The sequence below is a fragment of the Helianthus annuus genome, chromosome 16, assembly GCF_002127325.2.
Source record: "Helianthus annuus cultivar XRQ/B chromosome 16, HanXRQr2.0-SUNRISE, whole genome shotgun sequence".
In the NCBI taxonomy this organism is placed as follows: domain Eukaryota; kingdom Viridiplantae; phylum Streptophyta; class Magnoliopsida; order Asterales; family Asteraceae; genus Helianthus; species Helianthus annuus.
The window spans coordinates 175,446,665-175,467,604 of record NC_035448.2 but is presented as its reverse complement, the minus strand read 5'-3'; positions in this window follow the sequence as shown (position 1 = coordinate 175,467,604).

Below are 20,940 nucleotides of genomic sequence, written 5' to 3'. Positions count from 1 at the left end.
ATGTGTTATCCTTATATCTGGCGGCATCCTCAACCGCTGTAAGTGCTGTCCTTGTTAAGGATCACGAAGGTACACAATATCCTATCTACTATGTAAGTAAAAGTCTACTTGATGCCGAATCCAGGTACTCACACCTCGAAAAACTTATCCTTGCATTAATCATGGCATCGACTAAGTTAAGACATTATTTTGAAACCCATACTATTGTTGTTAGAACTAATTTTCCAATTAAGAATGTCCTCAGGAAACCAGATATGTCAGGGAGAATGGCTAAGTGGGCAGTAAAGCTTAGTGCCCATGAACCAAGAACAGCTATTAAATCTCAAGCACTAGCTGACTTTGTGGCTGATTTCAGTAGTGATCTACAAAAAGAAGCAGAATTGGAGGTTCAGCAGCTGGATGAGACCAAGGATCCTTGGATACTACACACTGACGGATCCTCAAATATCAAAGGCACAGGGCTAGGGATCCTACTAAAATCGCCACAGGGGGACATAATACCCCACTCCATAGCCTGTGAGTTCCAAGCAACTAACAATGAGGCTGAGTATGAAGCCTTAATTGCTGGCTTACAAATTGCTAAGGATATGGGGGTAAAGTATCTTAAAGTATATGTAGATTCATTATTGATCACTAATCACTTTAACGGATCCTATGCTGTTAAAGGTGAAAAACTAACCAAATATTTAGAGATAGTCAAAGAATTGGCACTCTCTTTTGTTTCTTTCAGCTTGACACAGGTACCAAGGGAGGAGAACACAGGGGCTGATGCATTGGCCAACCTAGGATCATCCTTGAAGATTCCAGAAGATATAAGTATCCCTATCATCCATATCCTGGCTCCTGCTATTGAAAATCAGATGGCCATGGAAATAGAAGAGGATACTGCAATGATCCCTAATGAAGAAGCCCAATCTTATTCAGGATCATGGATCTCACCAATCATGAGATACTTGCAACATGGGGAGATTCCGACGGGAGAAAATCCTAGAGCTTTCAGGATTAAGGTATCTCAATTTACAACTTTGAATAATGTATTATATAAGCGATCTCTTGCAGGACCATATTTGAGATGTATCGAGGATCCTGAAATCGAGGAAGTGTTGAAAGATTTCCATGAAGGAGATTGCGGAAACCACACTGGGGGCAGGGCATTATTCTCAAGGATCCTTAGAACAGGATACTACTGGCCAACCATGAAAAGGGATGCTATAGAGTATGCTAAGAAATGTGATCCTTGCCAAAGGCATAGCAATATCCTTCACCAACCAGCTGAATTACTACACCCCATACCATCCTCTTGGCCATTCATGAGATGGGGAATGGATATAGTTGGCAAGCTCCCTAAAGCACCTGGTGGAAAAGTATTTATGCTTGCCATGACTGACTATTTTTCCAAGTGGATAGAAGCTGAAGCCTTCGCTCAAGTCAGAGAAAAGGAAGTCATATCCTTCATTAAAAGAAACATTATAACTAGATTTGGCATTCCCTCTGAAATTGTATGTGATAATGGCTCCCAATTCATTGGAAGCAGAACCACTAACTTTTGTGACAGTTGGGGAATCAAGATGATAACATCAACACCAGTTCATCCACAAGCCAATGGTCAAGCAGAATCATCCAACAAGATCATCATCAACAATCTGAAGAAGAAGCTAGGATCCAAGAAGGGGAAATGGGCAGAGGAGTTACCTTATGTGCTATGGGCTGATAGAACAACTCCCAAGAATGCCACTGGTCAAACACCTTTCTCTTTAGTATTTGGGGCAGAAGCAGTGATCCCAACAGAGATGGTGATCCCAACTGCTAGAACAATTGCTCGTGATCCTGAAGAAAATGCTGCAATCTTAGCTCAGGATTTGGATACTATTGAGGAAATCAGGGATCTAGCTAGGATAAGGATGGCAAGCTACCAACAAAGAATGGCTGGTGCCTACAACAAAAATGTCAGAATAAGGAAGTTCCAAGTCGGAGACATGGTGTTGAGAAAGGCATTTCAAAATACTATCAATCCTGCTGACGGGAAGTTAGCACCAAAATGGGAAGGTCCCTACTTGATTGAAGCTGAAGCAGGAAAGGGGGCATACAGGTTGCTAACCATGGAAGGAAACTTGTTACCAAGAGCCTGGAATGCTGTTCACTTAAAGAAATATTTCATGTGAACATGATCCTTCATGCATGTGATCCTTACATTGAAGTATCCTTGAAGGATCCCGGAAATATCAGTGATCCTTACTCTGGTAATATGCTTATCCTAAAACTATTACATTTTCTTACTTTTTACCTAAGGATAAGGATCATGTATCCTTCATCCTCTACTCACAAACCATTTGAGTTATGATAGTTCAGGTATCTTCAGCAAATCGTCAAAGATCTCCAAGAGCACCACAGATCCTTGGGTCCAACCCCAGTTATCCTTGGGATTATCCCCAGTTTCCGCCAGCAGCGCACGATGATCCTGATATAGTTCACGTCTTTGGGACCAGTACCCACTTTCGGGGCTGACAACCTCATCGTACTGGCTATATTTAGGATCCTACGTATAATGGTAGACGTACCATACATCCGTTCCTAAGGTTTCTAACGTTTTCACGTTAGCTAAGGTTTTGACATTTTCATGTCACTAAGTTTGGATAGTCGCCAGAAAAGGGCCATACTCCAGTTTACATACGATCCTTTGGGCTTGTCCCCAGTTATCCTATGGGCTTGTCCCCAGCGATCCTCTGGGATCATTCTCAGTTATCCTTTGGGCATGACCCCAGTTACTAATTTATTTCTTACATTGGCTTAGTCCCAAGTTGTGCCTCGTTTTTCAGGATTGTCAAAGGTAAAACACATAAGGACCCTTAATCCTTATTATCCATCAAAATCTTATCCACGATTGTCTCGATTGAAGGTTAGGATCCTAACTTGGATCCTCAGGTATGATTCTTGACTATTTTGATTATATTCATTATCCTAACCGACCCTTATACTTTGACAACCGAACCTATGATCCTTGAACTAAAGTACTTTGAAAATTTTCAATATCAGGATATTTGATCTGGGATCATATCCTAAATTTGGATAACATATTTTCAACTCTTAAAACAAATATACTACAAAAACAACTAAGAAACAAGAAGATAAGTATAACAACACGAGATAAGCCAGAAAAATTAAAGTTATATTATTAAACAAAAGGATCATTAACCCTTTCAAAAAGTTGTCAAAATTGCCAACCCACATTTCTACCAGCAAAACGTGGCCCGTCCACATGGGTTGGCAAAGGGTGTCCATTGTCTATGCGGTCTTAGCATTGTGCAGGAAAGTAAAAGCGGCAGGCTCACAAAGGCTTCATCCCCCAAACAGAGGATCCCTCCACCTTTTGTAATCCTACCTATTGTTCAAAGGATCCAGGATCCTTAACCCTAAGAAACTATTGTTCAGAGATTACAGGCCATAATTGTTTCAAACCATCAACAACCACAAAAAACTATTACCAAACCTAAAAAATTGGGCTCCGGCCTAGTCAACAATATCCATCATCGCCCAATCATGCAGCCTACACCTTCGCTGCTTCATCACCACCAGCATCTCCACCTTGATCCTTCCCAGCATCACCACCTTCCAGCATGGGGATCTCCTCAGTCTCATCCTCGTCCTCCAGGTCCGCCAGCCTTGCCTTCCAACCTTCAACGTCCCACGAGCTTTTGTCAAAGGTAGGATCCTGAGCCTCCTCAGCCATCTGAAGTTGTATCTTGTACATAGCAATTGCCGCGGAGACCTTGGCGTCTTGGGTGATCTCCTGCTTCTCGTTATCCATATCGATCAACCTCTGAGCAGCCTCATCCTTCATGGCCCGGAGTTCCTTCTCAAGATCTTCTATCTTGAGATCCTTAAGCACACCCATTTGTTGAAGGTCGGCAATCTGGCTCTCTTGATCCTCAACATGGCCAAGATAGGTCTCGATCTCGGCAAGTTTCTGCAAAGAGGGAAACAAGGTAAGTCCAGAACCGGATGATCCTTAACTAAACAGGATACAGAAACAGGATATCCGAAGCGGATAACCAACAGGGGCAGTGATCCTTACCTCATCCACATAGTCAAGGAATTGCTGACGGAGGAGGGGAAATCCTTGTAGATCTTCAGTAGTCTTCCTCTTCTTCCCCTTGCCTCGGATAGGTGCTTTGGGAGCTGATACTGAAGGACTGGCAGCAGGAGCCTTCTTCTTTGAAGATGTGACATTGGCAAGATCACTTATCCCAAATTTGGAGGCAGATTTAGCAGACCTGGCAGATTTTCCAGCACCTACAATTCAAAAACAAGATAAGTTCCCTTGTTAAATTAAATACTCTTACATAAAACTTACTTTCTATGAGGATACTTACTTGACATTGTGGCAGATGCAGAGGATATCTCTTGAGAATCTTGGATAGTGATTTGGAAGCTTCTAACTTCAGGATCAAGCTTTTTAAAAGCTAACACTCTCTCTTTTGCAGCGGGGGTTAATTTCAGACGAGCAATGGAAATAGCTACATAAAAGAAAAAGAAAAAGACATTAGTGATCCTCATCATATGAGACAGGACTGATAGTGATCCTTCGAGGATCCTCTACCCTACCATGAGTGGCCCATTCCTTGGGCAGATCCTTCCCATCCGGGATGGAATCCCTTCTAACAAAGAAAAAACGACGCTTCCAGTTTGTATCATTCTTGGTAACCTTGAAGACAGGATGATCCTCCCCGGCTTTCCGTTTCAGCAGATACCGGTAAGAACCAAAAGTGGTAAAATCGTAAAGCTCGGCCAACTCCGTCATCCCCAGATCAATCCCTTTCTGCTCAATGATCCTCTCGAAGGTATAAAGAACCCTCCAGATCATCGGCATAGCTTGGATGTAAGAGATGCCGGTTAAGGAAAAGAAAGACTGGGTAAAGTCTGGAAAAGGATACGAGTACCCTATAGCAAACGGGGTAGCAGGAAAAGCCACCCAGACATCCGAGACAAAGTCGCTCAAAGCAGTAGGATCAAAGGATTTAAAAATGGCATTCGCCGGAAAGCAATGACGAATTTTGTCTACGTGAGCATCAGTAAAGCAACACCTCTCCGTAGGAGAATCCTTGATAATCCCCTGACTTTTTAAGGGACTATCCTTCTTGGAATCCTTGTGCGGAGAATTCCGGAGCAACATGTTTGGAACAGAAACAAAGTAGAAACGGAAAACAGAGCAAAGAAAGTAGAGAGAAGAAAAAGAGAAGAGGAGAGTACCTGATCGATCTTCGGTGTAGAATATAAAGGGAGTGTATCTCGAATTTAAATACAAACTGATCCTCACCCTATCTCCTATTTATAATCATGATCTGCAGGATTGTCACATCTCTGACGTAATGATCACAACGGTTAGTCCGAGCATAACGGCTAGTTTCTTGGAGTCGCCCGTTAGAGATAAGATCGAAACATAATATAACTCGTCTATTTATAATTAACTCCTTATATTTTGGGGGCAATTGTTAGGGCTGGATTTTTATTATAGGTGATCCTTACACATGATCCTAACCAGTGATCCTTGTTTCTTTGGCAGACAGTGATCCTCCGCAGAACTTCAGGATCAGGATCATGGGACATTATGGTGATCCTCATACTAACGGCCACTTCCGCTTAATACAATATTGTTTTGCAGGAACATCTAGCAGGATATGCTCTAGACATCATGATCCAGGGACGCGTCTTCACAAATATGGCAAGAGCTTAATCGAAGAAAGACGTTGCACAGGATATGGAAACATGGCTTGATTCATGGGCAGCAATTTAGGCTAGATTGTCTTTATTTCTAAAGGGGTAATGAGCTGATAATTAGTCCTTTTACCTAAAATAAGTCACCTACACTTGTATAAATACCACTCTTCCTCATTCGGAAGAACACACACGACATACGACACAACTCTCAAACACTTAGACACTCAGTGATCCTTGTACTCAGCTCATTACTATCCGAAGTTGTAACTACATTTTTATCATATTGAAGTTGGTGATCGGTAGTTGCCATCACCCGAGGTTTTTTATGCCGGAGATCATACATTGATCAAGGGCTTTTTCCTCGTATAAATCATTGTGTCTTTGCATCTTTTATCACAGAAGTGATCCTTTACTTTCATAATTAACCAAGCATCATACCCCGTTTACATAAAGTTTGGTTACATTATCCTTGTGTGATTTTTGACCAAAACAGACAGGTCATTCAAACCAATACATCAAAAAAGGAGGAAGTTTGCACCCGAAGGAATGCCATTATCCTGGAGGAGGTAGATAAGCTGCTCAGAGCAGGTATGATAAGAAAGGGTAAGCATCCAAGGTGGTTTTCCAGTGTGGTTGTTGTTCAAAAGAAAAATGGAAAATGGAGGGTATGTGTTGATTTCACTGATTTAAACAAGGCATGTCCCAAGGATCCTTTCCCATTACCCCACATTGACTCCATGGTGGATGCTACCGCGGGTCATGAGTTGTTGACTTTTATGGATGCTTCATCTGGATTTCAGCAAATTCAGATGGAACCATCCGATCAAGAGGATACAACCTTTATGACCCCAACTGGTATATATTGTTATATTGCTATGCCATTTGGACTAAGAAATGAAGGTGCTACTTATCAAAGGCTAGTCAATATGATGTTTAAGGAACAAACTGGACACACTATGGAAGTATATATAGATGACATGGTGGTTAAGTCCAAGAAAGCTGAGGATCACCTTGGAGACTTGGAGGAAGCATTCGATATCCTTGATAAATTTAATATGAAACTAAATCCTTCCAAGTGTCACATTGGTGTTAAAGCAGGTAAATTCCTAGGCTATATGGTAACAAAAAGAGGCATTGAAGCAAGTCCAGAGCAAATCAAGGCAATTGTGAATATAAAATCTCCTGCCAATGCCAAGGATGTGCAAAGGTTGACAGGGAGGATCGTGGCCTTGAACAGGTTCATATCAAAGTCATCAGAAAAGTGCAAGGAATTCTATGAAATTTTGAGAAAGAACAAGAAATTTGAGTGGACTGAAAAACATGAAAATGCTCTCAAAGCCCTTAAGGATTACCTATCCTCAGCTCCTGCCTTGATGAAACCAGAAAAAGGGGATATATTATCCTTAAATTTGGCAGTCTCTTCCAAAGCAGTAAGTGCAGTCCCTATTAAGGATCACGAAGGTATACAACATCCTGTCTATTATGTAAGTAAGAGTTTGCTTGATGCTGAATCCAGGTATTCACACTTAGAAAAACTTATCCTTGCTTTGATTATGGCATCTACTAAATTAAGACATTATTTGAAACTCATGCCATTATTGTTAAGACTAACTTTCCAATTAAGAATGTTCTCAGAAAACCTAAAATGTCAGGAAGGATGGCTAAATGGGCAGTGAAACTTAGTGCTTATGATATAAGATATGAACCAAGGACTGCCATCAAATCCCATGCCTTAGCTGACTTTGTGGCAGATTTTAGTAGTGACTTACAAAGAGAAGCTGCGTTAGAAGTTCAGCAGCTTGAAGAGACTAAGGATCCTTGGATACTCTTCACTGATGGAGCCTCTAATGTCAAAGGAACATGACTTGGAATACTACTAAAATCGCCACAGGGGGACATAATACCCCACTCCATCGCTTGTGAGTTTCAAACTACTAATAATGAGGCTGAATATAAAGCCTTGATAGCTGGTTTGCAAATTGCCAAGCACATGAGGATCAGGTATCTTGAGGTACATGTAGATTCATTGTTAATTGCTAATCACTTTAATCGATCCTATGCTGTTAAAGGTGAAAAGCTAATCAAATATTTAGAGATAGTCAAAGAATTGGCACTCTCTTTTGTTTCCTTTAGTTTGACACAGGTACCCAGAGAAGAGAATGCAGAAGCTGATGCATTGGCCAACCTAGGATCATCCTTGAACATTCCAGAGGATATCAAGATCCCTATTATTCATATCCTAACCCCTGCTATTGAGGATCATGTAGCTATGGAGATAGGAGAGGATTCTACAATCATCCCTAGTAATGATACACAATCTCATTCAGGATCATGGATCCTTCCAATCATGAGATATATACAGCATGGAGAGATTCCTACAGGAGAAAACCCCAGGGCTTTCAAAATCAAGGTATCTCAATTTACAATATTGAATAACATTTTATATAAACGATCTCTTGCAGGACCATATCTAAGATGCATTGAGGATCCTGAAATACAAGAAGTCCTAAACGATTTTCATGAAGGAGATTGTGGAAACCACACTGGGGGCATGGCACTATTCTTAAGGATCCTTAGAACAGGATACTATTGGCCTACAATGAAGAAGGATGCTATTGATTATGCCAAGAGATGTGATCCTTGCCAGAGACATAGTAATATCCTTCACCAACCAGTAGAGCTCCAGCATCCTATATCCTCTTCTTGGCCATTCATGAGATGGGGAATGGATATAGTTGGCAAACTTCCCAAGGCACCTGGTGGAAAAGTGTTTATGCTTGCTGTGACTGATTACTTCTCCAAGTGGATGGAAGCTGAAGCTTTTGCTCAAGTCAGAGAAAAAGAAGTGATATCCTTTATTAAAAGAAACATTATTACCAGATTTGGAATTTCTTCTGAAATTGTTTGTGATAATGGATCCTAGTTTATTGGGAGTAGAACTACTAACTTTTGTGACAGATGGGGGATTAAGATGATAACATCAACACCAGTCCACCCACAAGCTAATGGTCAAGCAGAATCATCCAACAAGATCATCATCAACAACTTGAAGAAGAAGCTTGGATCCAAGAAAGGGAAATGGGCAGAAGAAGTACCTTATGTATTATGGGCAGGATAGAATTAAGGATTATGGATCCTTACCTTAGAGAAGTATTCCTCAAACTGATGTCGGATGAGGGGCAGGCCTTCAAGATCGTCAGCGGTCTTCCTCTTCTTTCCGCCCTTGCCCTTGGAGGTGACAGGCTTAGGAATTGGGACGATAGGGCTGGTAGCAGTTCGTTTCTTGCCGGACTGAGCAATGACAGCATCAAGATCACTAACACTGAAGCGAGAGGCTGATTTCAAGGACTTTCCAGCACCTACAAACGGCAAACAACAGATAAGTATCCTTAATTTATATCTATTTAATCATACATAAATATAAACACTTACTTGACATGGTCACTGAACCGGAGGATACTTCTTGTGAATCCTTTGTGTTTGCCTGGAATGATCTAACTGCAGGATCAAGGCTCCAAAAGGCAGCGATCCTTTCTTTTGTTGCAGGTGACTGAATGAGATGAGAGACTGAGATAGCTGCATAAAAAGACAGAAAAGGATCAGTTATCCTCAACAAAAACAGAGTCATCCTATGATCCTTCTATAAGGATCCTATATCCTACCATGGGTGGTCCACTCTTTGGGGAGATCTTTCCCGTCTGGAATAGAATCTCTCCTAACAAAGAAGAAGTGGGTTTTCCAGTGGGTATCATTCTTTGTAGTTTTAAGGATTGGATGAGGATCACCAGGCTTATGTTTGACCAAGTAACGGTGTGAACCATGGCTCACAAGATTGTACAGCTCAGTCAGTTCTGACATTCCTATCTCTATACCTTCCTACTCTATGATGTTCTCTAAGGTATGCAAAACCCTCCACATCATCGGCATGGCCTGGATATAGCACATACCGGTGAGTGCAAAAAAGGATTGGGTAAAGGCAGGGAAAGGATAGGAGAATCCTATCAGGAATGGGGTGGCCGGAAAAGCAACCCAAGTGTCGGAGACAGAGTCGCTTTTCGCAGAGGAATCGAAGGGCTTGAAAATGGTATCCGCCGGAAAACAGTGGCGAATCCGATCAATCTCCGGGTCGGTGACGCGGCAGAGCTCAGATGAGGGGTTTTTGATGATCCCTTGGCTTTTCAAAGAATCATCCTTCTTTGGATCCTTGGCTAGTGAGGATCGAAGAACCATCTTAGCCATGGGTGGTGATAAGAAAGGAAGAACAGAGTAAGAAGATGAAGAGAGAAGGAGAAGAGAGATACCTGATCGATGTTTAAATGAGGATTTAAAGGGAAGTAACGCACGAATTTAAATGCCTATCGATCCTTATCTCTAATCTCAAATTTATAATGATGGTTTTGTAGGATGTCATGTCGCTGACATATGATCTGCAACGGCTAGTTCTGTAACACCCCGTGTTACCGAATGTCAAAGTCAAAGTCAAAGTCAAGATTGACTTCTTTAACTATAGTGAGTCTATTCTATGTTGGTGTTTTTGTTAGTTGTATTATGTGGAATAAGTGTTGTTAATCAAAGTGATCGAATTAATCGAAGTTTACTTATCGACGCGAACCGCTAAACGACTGTGAATAATAGGAAGTAACAATGCGATAAAGTCAATCAATCTATAATCAAGCTAATCGAATCATCTTCGAACTCGAAACTCGAATTACGCGACTTTGGGTTATTATACGTGTGTGTGTGCCTTATGTGTTACTTGTGCGTGTTTACTTTATGGTATGTGTGGTGCTCAATCGAGTCGAAACTCGAAACTCAATCGAAATCGAATCATGATAATTGGTGGAGAAGAGACAGTGCAAGATGTAGATGCTTGTATGAAGATATAGTGGTTGGGATTAAAAGTAATTTGAATAGGAAAGTCTATCGTATTTGTATCATCTTCAATCGAAATCGAAATATCAGAAATCGTCGCACCGAACGCTCGAAACAGGCAGTTGATCGATCAGGCTCCTAGCCGATCGAACGGCCCAGCCGATCGGACAGACTGTCCGATCGAGCAGGCTGTCCGATCGGGATGCCTTGCCGATCGGCCAGCCCTTTCCTCTTTGGGAAACCTATAAATAGCCCTGTCATTGTCATTCTTTCCACTTTTGGAAACTCTCTGACCGACCAGCTCGTGCTCCCCTTCTTTTCTCAGATTTCTCTCAATCCCGGTAAGATTTCATCCTAAATCTTGTACTTTCTTGATCAATGCACGCTCCTACACCTTTCTATCTTTCAAATCTCGATTTCTAACCGTGAAATCATCAAGATCTAAGCGTTCTAGGATGATGTCATCATGGTGTTCTTGAAGAACTTCGTGTTTTGGCCTCAATCCACCAAGAATAGCTTAGATCTAACCGATTTCCACATAAACAAACAAAGATCTATCCTAGATCTAAACATTTACACGATGTAAAGGATTGAAAGATGGATTTTCCCACTTTCTTTCAACTCTTTTACACTCAATGCCTTCAAACCGGTAGAAACAGAGCTTGAGCCAACTCACTAATCATTCTAATAGTAGTGTGGTTCAAGATTCGGATTCTATCTACGAGGTTCACTGATTTCGGGTTAAACTATAAACTCCATTCCGAACCGTTCACCGGCCGGACTTGGGTGGTTCCTGTCTGAGCAGGGGACACAAGGAAAAACGAAGGTTCCATGGTTCAACTCGTTGTCAAAATACTTCGATATAACGTCAAACCATCAGAACAGCCAAGAGTTAGACGAACAGGCCGACCAGGTCAGGATGCTGACCGATCGGACAGGCTGTTCGAACGAACAGCCCAACCGATCGGACATGTCAGCCGATCGACCAGGCCAGCCGATCGGCTAGCACATGGCCCCACACTTTAACAATTTCATGAAGTCTAGTATTGAAAGAAGTGTTGTTCGATCGAACTACGGTTTGGGTTGAATTACTCTTCAGATCATGAGATACTATGCTTCAACACTTAGTCGATTTTCAACTCGTTCGACGTATTGGAGTGCCACCCGATCGAACATGCCGTCCGATCGGGTGACATCCTGCTGAGGACTTATTACTGAAGTACCTAATCGATCGGTAAAGCTGGCCGATCGAATGACCCGTTCGATCGATCGACCTGAAAGGGTATGGACACTTCAATGTTCTCAAATACTACAACGAAAACTTCAAAAGGTCAAGCCATCATACACAAACACATCCTACTCAAAGGAAGAAACAATCCACTCGAACAGCCCAACCGATAGAGCCTACCGGCCGACCGAACAGGCTGTCCGAACGGATTGTCAAACCAAACGAACAACCCGACCGATCGAACCTACCGTTCGATCGACCAGGCTGTTCGACCCATCAACACTTGTATCCGTTTTATGCGTTACTCATCGTTATACTATCGAACTATTCAGGCTAACCCTACTCTCAAGCGCTCCCTTCAATCCATCAATCGCTGTGAGTATACTCGACCCCTTTTTGCTTTTAGCACTTTTGGGTGCTACATACGTTACTTATCTAAATCACAATCGAACACACTACTCGATTATTTAAACGCTAACCGTTCTGCATGTATTACGTGACTAAATGAATGCCTGTTGTTATGTTTACACGTGGAATGTTGTCTACCTGCCTTAACGACGATAGTACTATAGTTTGGACTCAGCACCCGTTCACACGGGGGTTGTTAAGGACAATTACTTGCATGGATTACGGTGGTAATCATGTATTGCGAACTGCCTCGGGCAGTCAACCCGCAGTCATTGGTATCGATAGTTCCATGTCAATAATTAACATGCTTCGTTTTTCTCTGTGTACGTGCTGGTTATGCATAAACTATTTCGAACTCTATATGCTATTATCAAACTTGTACGCTCACCTTTACATTTTATGTATTGACTTTATTTTAACGTATGTGACAGGCAATTAGGATGCTTATCTGCTAGGAAGGCGAGCTTAGAATAAGCGTCTAGAGCATAGTTGTCTGTAGATCTTGCAGATCGAGTCTCTAGAAGCATTTGAACAATTTTTATATTTATATTTGAATCTGAGTTGTCGGAACAGAACATTTGACTAGTTGTTATCTGTAATAATTTGTTATACTATTTGGGATACGGTATGGGACGTATTATTCAAACTGAATAGTAATGATAGTTGTTGTGGAAACTTCTGGACAATCTGTTTCGCTCAGTGCCATGCCCCGATGATTCCGCCATCGGTTGGGGTGTGACAAGTTCAAGTTTAACGGCTATATATCCGTTAGTCAGTTCGTTGGAGATAAGATCAAAAATATGACTCATTAAGTTGTATTTTACTCCTCATATTTTGGGGGCAATTTTTAGGGGTGGATTCTCTAAACCTAAGGATTACGGATCCTCAAGTGCAGCCAGGATCACAGATCCTCAATTCTGTTTGAATTAAGGATCCTCAGAAGACGTTGCAGAATTAAGGATCCAGGATCCTCATTGTTATCCAAACACTAACGATTGTTTCCATTGTATTTGAGCTTGTTTTGCAGGAGTATTCGAATGGGACTTGGTCTTGCCGAGATTCCAGGGGAATATACCTTACAATTCCACACGTGCATAGCTTTCGTGAATGTTATGGAGATCGTGGGAAGGTAGCACCTTTTGCGGATTGTTAGTTAGCTAGTTTATTTATATTTTTATAAGGGGATAACAAGCTTGAATTAGAACAGTTAGCAAAAAACACGCACTCGAAACAGCTCTCAACAGTTCATTGGCGATTTCATACACTTTGCACACTAGTGATCCTTGTGACAAGCTTGTTATCATCCCGAGTTGTAAAGATCATTTGATTAATTATAGTTGGTGATCGGTAGTTTCCATCACTTGAGGTTTTTTATGCCGGAGATCATCTCTTGATCAAGGGCTTTTTCCTCGTATAAATCCTTGTGTCACTTGTTCATTTTGTTTACAAGTTGTTCATACATTCGCAATTCAATTCAAGCATCACACCTCACAAAAGAAGATTTGGTTGCATTATCCTAGTCTGATTTTTGACCAAAACAAATCTCTGTACTTCTGGGTTGTTGACTCCCTTAGGATCCTTGATCCTGGAAGATGTTGGATCCAGGATACATCGGTGCTGAAGGCCTTGGAGGATATTCCATGGATCCTTGAACCTGCGATGAGAATCCTTGATACTAAGGGTAGGATCCTTGATCTGAAAGCGTCCCCATGTATCCTTCTGAACTAGAGAAGCATCCTTGATGCTGAGAAGAGGATCCTTGAGGCTGCGCTGACTCTAGTGATCCTTGCTGAAGGATAAAGGATCCTTAAATCTGGACATTGAATCCTTTGGAAAACTGGATTGATGATGATGGAGTAGCAAAATCCAACGACCTGGACATCAATGGGGAGTGATCCTCTGCTGATTTTTTCAATTTCTTGATTTCATCAATTTCGTGAAGGATCCTGCCATTAGTTTCGTGCTGCTGTTGCATGTATCCTCTTATCTTCAAAATCAAAGTATAAAGATCACTGTTAGTAGGTGTAGAGGAAGAAACTACAGTTGGTTTTGTGAAAACAGGGGTTGTCTTCTTCAGAGCATTCTCAGCATTCTTCTGGAATGTAGGAGAAACGGGGGGCAAAGGTGGAATGCCCTGTGATGAGATGATTGTTGACATGGAACTTGAAGTATTTTTTCCCTGAGAAGCCATGTGGTTAAAGGTAATGAACAAAAATGAGTGAAATGAACAAGATTTTTCAAGAATGAAGCACCGATTGCCCCACGGTGGGCGCCAAACTATTTTGGTCAAAAAGCACACAAGGATAATGTAACCAAATCTATTTTTTTGTGAGGTTAGATGCTTAGTTAATTGGACAAATGTATGAACGAACAGAAAATAAAATCAACGATGAACACCGAGATTTATACGAGGAAAAAGCCCTTGATCAATGAATGATCTCCGGCATAAAAAACCTCGGGTGATGGAAACTACCGATCACCAACTATATTGCGTAAAAAGATTACAACTTTGGAATATATTGAGCTTGTTACAATGAATTCTAGTGTGTGTGTGTGTGTGTGTGTGTTTGAGAACGAGTAGCAGAGGTGTTGTGTCGAAAACAGATGTGTTCCATCAGCTCAATACCCCCTCAAATAAGTAAGCTAACAAAAAGTCCTATTTTCTAGGAAGATCATGACCACTCTCATAACCGTTAGTGGAAATAGCACATGTGGGGCATGATTTTAGCTGAGATTTAGTCCACTACGTCCATTATCTGCATATAAACATTAAAAACGTGACAAATGTTAAAAACATAAACAATAGTAAGGATCCTGAATCCTTAGACTCCCTGCATTATCCGTTAAGGATCCGTGATCCATGCCCAGTCCTAGGATAGATGATCCTTAGCAAAAAATTCATGCCCTAACAACTACGATGACATTGAGGTGGATAATACTTTTAACTATGCGGTGAAGCCGATAACAATTCTAGATCGCAAAGTGAAAAGCTTAAGGAACAAAGAGATTAACCAAGTAAAGGTCAAATGGGAACACAGAAAGGGTTCAGATACCACATGGGAGTCCGAAGAGGAGATGCAACGGCTCTCCCCTACATTATTCGGTACGTACCATGGTTTCGAGGACGAAACCCTTTTAAGGGGGGTAGACATGTAACACCCCAAAAATATAAAACTTTATAATAGAATTATAAAGTATTAAAATGAACAAGAACAAACTGACTAGGAATAAATAACCCAGTTAGTTATGAGTCTTGTGGTAACATATAATTGGATTAAAACACCTAAAACATATATTAAACAATAGTTGAGAGACTTAAGTTGTTAAATCGGAAACTTGAATTATTAAAACAAAATAATCTACACCAAACACACACTTAGTGTGTGTCTGGTTGATCATAAACACAGGGGCGAACAAGGACTCCCCCACCAAACCGTAGCTTGTGCCAAATTGATCAAATTGGAGGTTCAAATCAGTTCCAAATCGATTTTCAAGCACAAATTAGTAATCACCTTGTTGAATGGATCATAAGGTATGTAAAATTTTGGTGTTTTGATTCATCGCAAACTCTAGGTAAATTGTAAAAATCGAAATTTAGCTTGATTATGTGATGTTTAGATGAAACTTGTGATGAAAACATGTTTAAGAATGAATCCTAGTTGATAATTTGCAAGAATCATGTTTTAAATTATGAAAATTATGATAACCTATTCATAGGTTAAATGGGTTTTACAAATATGATGAACATAAGAATTATGATTATCAAAAGTAGTATTATTTGATTTCTATATGATGATTTTGGTGATTGTATGCATGCTTGACATGATGGAATCGAAATACGTGATTATAATTGGCGAAAATAACAAGTTATGAACTTGATTCTAGTTATGTAAAAATAAAACCCGTTAGGTGTTCGTTAAAATGCCTAAGTGAGGAATAAAATGTTAAAAACCGGATGAAAACGCATGTTTGATTTTATAGCAAATTATGCGTTAAAGTTTATGAAAAGGGTTCTAAATTGATTGTGAATTGAACTCTTTAGGCAAAGAATCCGGATCGTCGAGTGGACAAGCCGGAGGGGATACACGCTTGAAAGGAGTGCTCTAGAGGTACGCGACTTTGGTTCCGTTACATTATGCATAAATGTTTGAATTTAGCTTGTTAATGATGTCATAGTGTAGTGTATGCGTTTGGTGTGTCATTGAAGTGGCGAAGCTCACTCGACAATCAAACGAGTCAAATTATCGGTTAGAAATAGTTTGGCTTGTCCGTAAAGTGAGGATTTTCACTCGACAACCAAACGGGTCAAAACTAAGTCCTTAAAACGGTCTTGTGGAGACTTGAAAGTCTCATATCGTGCAAATGCTAAATAGTGATATACCAATGAATGATTATACTAAGCTAAGTTTATGAATCCGTGATATCGGGTCAAACGGTAGAAACTAGTTGCAAGAGTTGCACAAGTGGGATGCTTGAATTTTTAGAAAACAAGCATGAAATTCTAATGCGAGTGTAAAGCCATGTAATGGTACGGATACGTCAATAATTTCAAGCCCGGGGAATGGGTGAATAAGTCTAGAATGCCAAAGAATATATCGATGAACAATATGCACACATAGTTAATGGGTCGAATACTCGAAACAAGGATTTTGTGAACCATTTGTTCATAAATTGGGTTTCGTTATATGAACTTTACATGGTTGGATCCGAAATTTTATTACGGACTCATAGGAAAAGGAATCGACTAAAACGGACAAACGAGTAAAAAGTTATGCTAGTTTAAAGTTAAATTTTTAACAAATTTCGATGTTGGGCAAATATGCAGGTCCAGGAACTGGACCTGCTGGAAAACGTGCTCCCCGCGCCACGCGACGGGGTTACTTGATGTTGGCGCGACACAAGGTTTCACTTGTGTCTGGCGCGTGGAACAACAGACCATAAATCAAGATTTTTATTTTTTTTGTTATGCGTATGATATTGGGACTTGTCTATGTTTATTATAACATTGTCAACACTAATAATTGATGTGGTTTTGACCTTAGGTAATGCTCATCTCATTTCCGATGCCGATCAAGCAAGAAATCAAGAACCGAACACAAGTTTGAAGCTTCCGCACTAATCTAATCATGTTTAGACAATGTCGTTTTGTAAACACTACTAAAAGTTGAATATTCTATACTAGCTAGTTGTTTATGTTTAAACATTATTGTTTTGGTCAAAAATCAGATGAGGATAATGCAACCAAACTCTTTGTTACGGGGTATGATGCTTGAATTGATAAACACTGATGTGTGTAAAATGCAACATATAAAACACATCAATTAAGGCATAAAACTAACCCTTTTTAAGTACTAATGTTGGAAAAAGAGTGTTTTTGTCTTCCTTTTGTATTTTCAGGATGAAATGAGCTCAAAAACACAAAAGAAGCAAAAAGACTACTAAATCTACCATAAATACAAGAAAAGGAACAAAAGTGAACTGCCCGGACCCTCAACGGCACCTCCCAAGACAAAGAGAAGAGAAACAGAGCCTGAACACGCCCCGTGTCCCGTGAACACGGGGGCGTGCCCAGGAAGCAGCAGAAAAGACAAACCAGTAGAAGCTTCCATTGCTCACCACGGGGCCGTGCCCAGCGGACACGGGGGCGTGTTGAAAGTACAGCAGGCGCATTAATTGTAATTCGCAATTACAATTAATGAAGAGAGAGAATGTCAGACGGGCACGGGGCCGTGTTCAGCGAACACGGGGCCGTGTCCAGCGTTCTGTTCAGCCTATAAATAGAGGAGCTTGGCTTCATTCTCTCTCATCCCTTGGCACACCACCTCTCTCACACTTCATCCACCACCCACCACCACCATAACACCATCATCCACCACCATCATCCATTGTCCATCATAGAGTGTGTGAGTCGTCTCGGGATCCAAGATTGATCGTAAGAGTTCTTGACAATCAAGGCCATGTTTGCCTAAGTCTCTTACATCACTTGGTGAAGACAAGTGTTTAGTATAATACTTTTTATTTTTAATCTTTTGCACTTTTTATTTGGTTTTGTATTAATGACTTTAATAACTAGTTACTTATGTTGAAGGTGATCTTTCCTTATCGTTTGTCCGTGGTGTCTTGGCATTATTTTACTGTCTATATAAAATAAAAGATTTTCACCATTCATATCTCCACGGTCTATATGGAGGTATGTTGGCTACCTGGTCGGGGGTTAAGGGAACGGTTTGGTAAAGGTCTTGCCCTTGTTCAGCGTTTAGAGGTCCTGCTTGGGACCTGGGTCAAATTTAGTAGGATCTCCTTCAATGCCCATAGGTATTGGATGGCGGGGATCCAAACTCTTTGACCCCCTCATAAGCTAACTACTATTAATACTATAACCCGGCTATTTAGGACTGTATCCCTGCTGACTCAGACTACTTAGCCGAGGGTAACGTCACCGCCAAAAGCGGGGCCTACCATAATTTGCATTAATAACTTAATTCATTATCTTTCAATAATCCAACCCTTTAGGATTGTATCCTTGCTGACTCAAACTACTGGGTTGAGGGTAACGTCACCTCCGAAAAAGGGGCCTACTACAATAACTAAGATAATCTCTTAAACAAGTGCAAAAGTGCGAAAATAATCAAAGGTTATACTAATACACTTGTCGGATCCAAGTGATTCATCTTGTCTATCTGTTTTTATTTTATTTTATTTTTCAGCATTTAGTTAGTTTTTATTTTTCTTAGTTTAAAACATTTTTCTAACTTTTTGATTTGATTAGACGTTGAGGATAAACCGGTATTAAAAGCTCTTGTGTCCTTGGACGACCTCGGTATCTTACCAACACTATACTACGTCCACGATGGGTGCACTTGCCCATATGTGTGTTTAGTGTTAGTAAATATCGTGTTTTATAAATTTAAAACTTGGCTAAAAGTGTAAAAAGGGCTTAAAAATACATCAAAAATATATACACACTAACACGCATCAAGTTTTTGGCGCCGCTGCCGGGGACACAAGGATTTTAAGAAAGTTAGGAATCAACGGCCTAATCATCTTTTTATTTTTCTTTAATTTTTAGGATTTTTTTTTATTAGATTTTTCAGCTTCTGCAGAGCTCAGCACGGGGCCGTGCCTGGTCGGACACGGGCCGTGCTCAGCAACATAACTGGCAGTTTTTGTTTTTCAAGTTAACAGAAGGCTGACCACGGGGCCGTGTCGGTGCAACACGGGGCCGTGTCTAACTTCCAGTAACTGGGATCTGAAAAACAACCACTGTGACTCCGACCACGGGGCCGTGTTCGCTGGACACGGGGCCGTGGTGAACCTTCTGACCAACGTTCTTTTCTGTTTTTATTGCAGGACTTGGAACCCGACGCCAACCTCACGTAGTGTATGAGCTTCAGTTCCAATAAAGACATAAAGGAACCATTAGAAGAACCCGAACGCTTTCTCAGAAAAAGGTTAAAAGCCAAAAATCAAGAGAAAGTTTCGGGTGACCCACCCCCAATGGCGGACCAACGTACCCTCATGGATTACTTACGACCCACCGTAGGTAATCTCGGCGCCGCTATCAATGCCCCGAATGTAGAAGCTAATAACTTCGAACTTCGACCACACTTGATACAAATGCTCCAAAACTCCGCAACCTTTCACGGGCTCGCAGACGAGGATCCCCATCTACATATAACTAATTTCTTAGAAATATGTGATACGTTTCGGATCAATGGAGCATCAAACGACGCCATCCGCCTTCGTATGTTTCCATTCTCGCTAAAAGACCGAGCGAAAGCTTGGCTCAACACCCTCCCAGCTGGATCGGTAAACACCTGGGATGAACTAGCCCAAAAATTCCTATATAAGTATTTCCCTCCTTCTAAAACTGCTAAATTAATGGCTGAAATTAACACATACTCACAAGAGGACGGGGAATCCTTATATGAAACTTGGGAAAGGTTCAAGGAGCTACTACGCAAGTGTCCCCATCACGGTCTCGCGATATGGCAACAAGTATCCACTTTCTACAATGGATTGTTGCCACATACTAGACAGACACTTGATTCTAGCTCCGGGGGACTTTTAGGTAATCGACGCCCACACGAAATATATAATCAGATTGAGGAAATTGCTCAAACCAATTTTCAGTGGCACACCCCCCGGGGAAATAAAACTATTGCCCCGGGCGCCCATAAGGTAGACGAAAACACCTCTTTACAAGCCCAAATCGAGGCCCTTTCTTCAAAAATAAAAAAATTAGAAATGACAAAAACAGTCTCGGTCATGGCTTGTGAGGGGTGTGGTGGGTCACATGAAAATTGGAGTTGCATGAAAGAAACGGACGATCAACAAGAAATGGTAAACTACATTGATAATAGACCTAGGCCGTCAGGTCCTCCAACAGGGACCTACAACCAAGGATGGCGAAACCACCCAAACCTTGGTTGGAGGGAGCCCGGCAATAGTAGTAACCAACAACCACAACGAACAAACTTTCAGCAATCAAGAAATGAGTCACAAAATTTCACTCAACAACAAAGTGGGAGAGAAAGGCTCGAAGATACTATATCTCGCCTCGTCTCTGACACTGACAAGAAAAATTCGGAAAGATTCCTACAATTAGAATCAAACTTTAGGAATCAACAAGCTAGCATTCAAAATATAGAAAAACAAATAAATCAACTAGCTCAAAATTTTTCCGAAAGACCACAAGGCGCGTTACCTAGCAATAC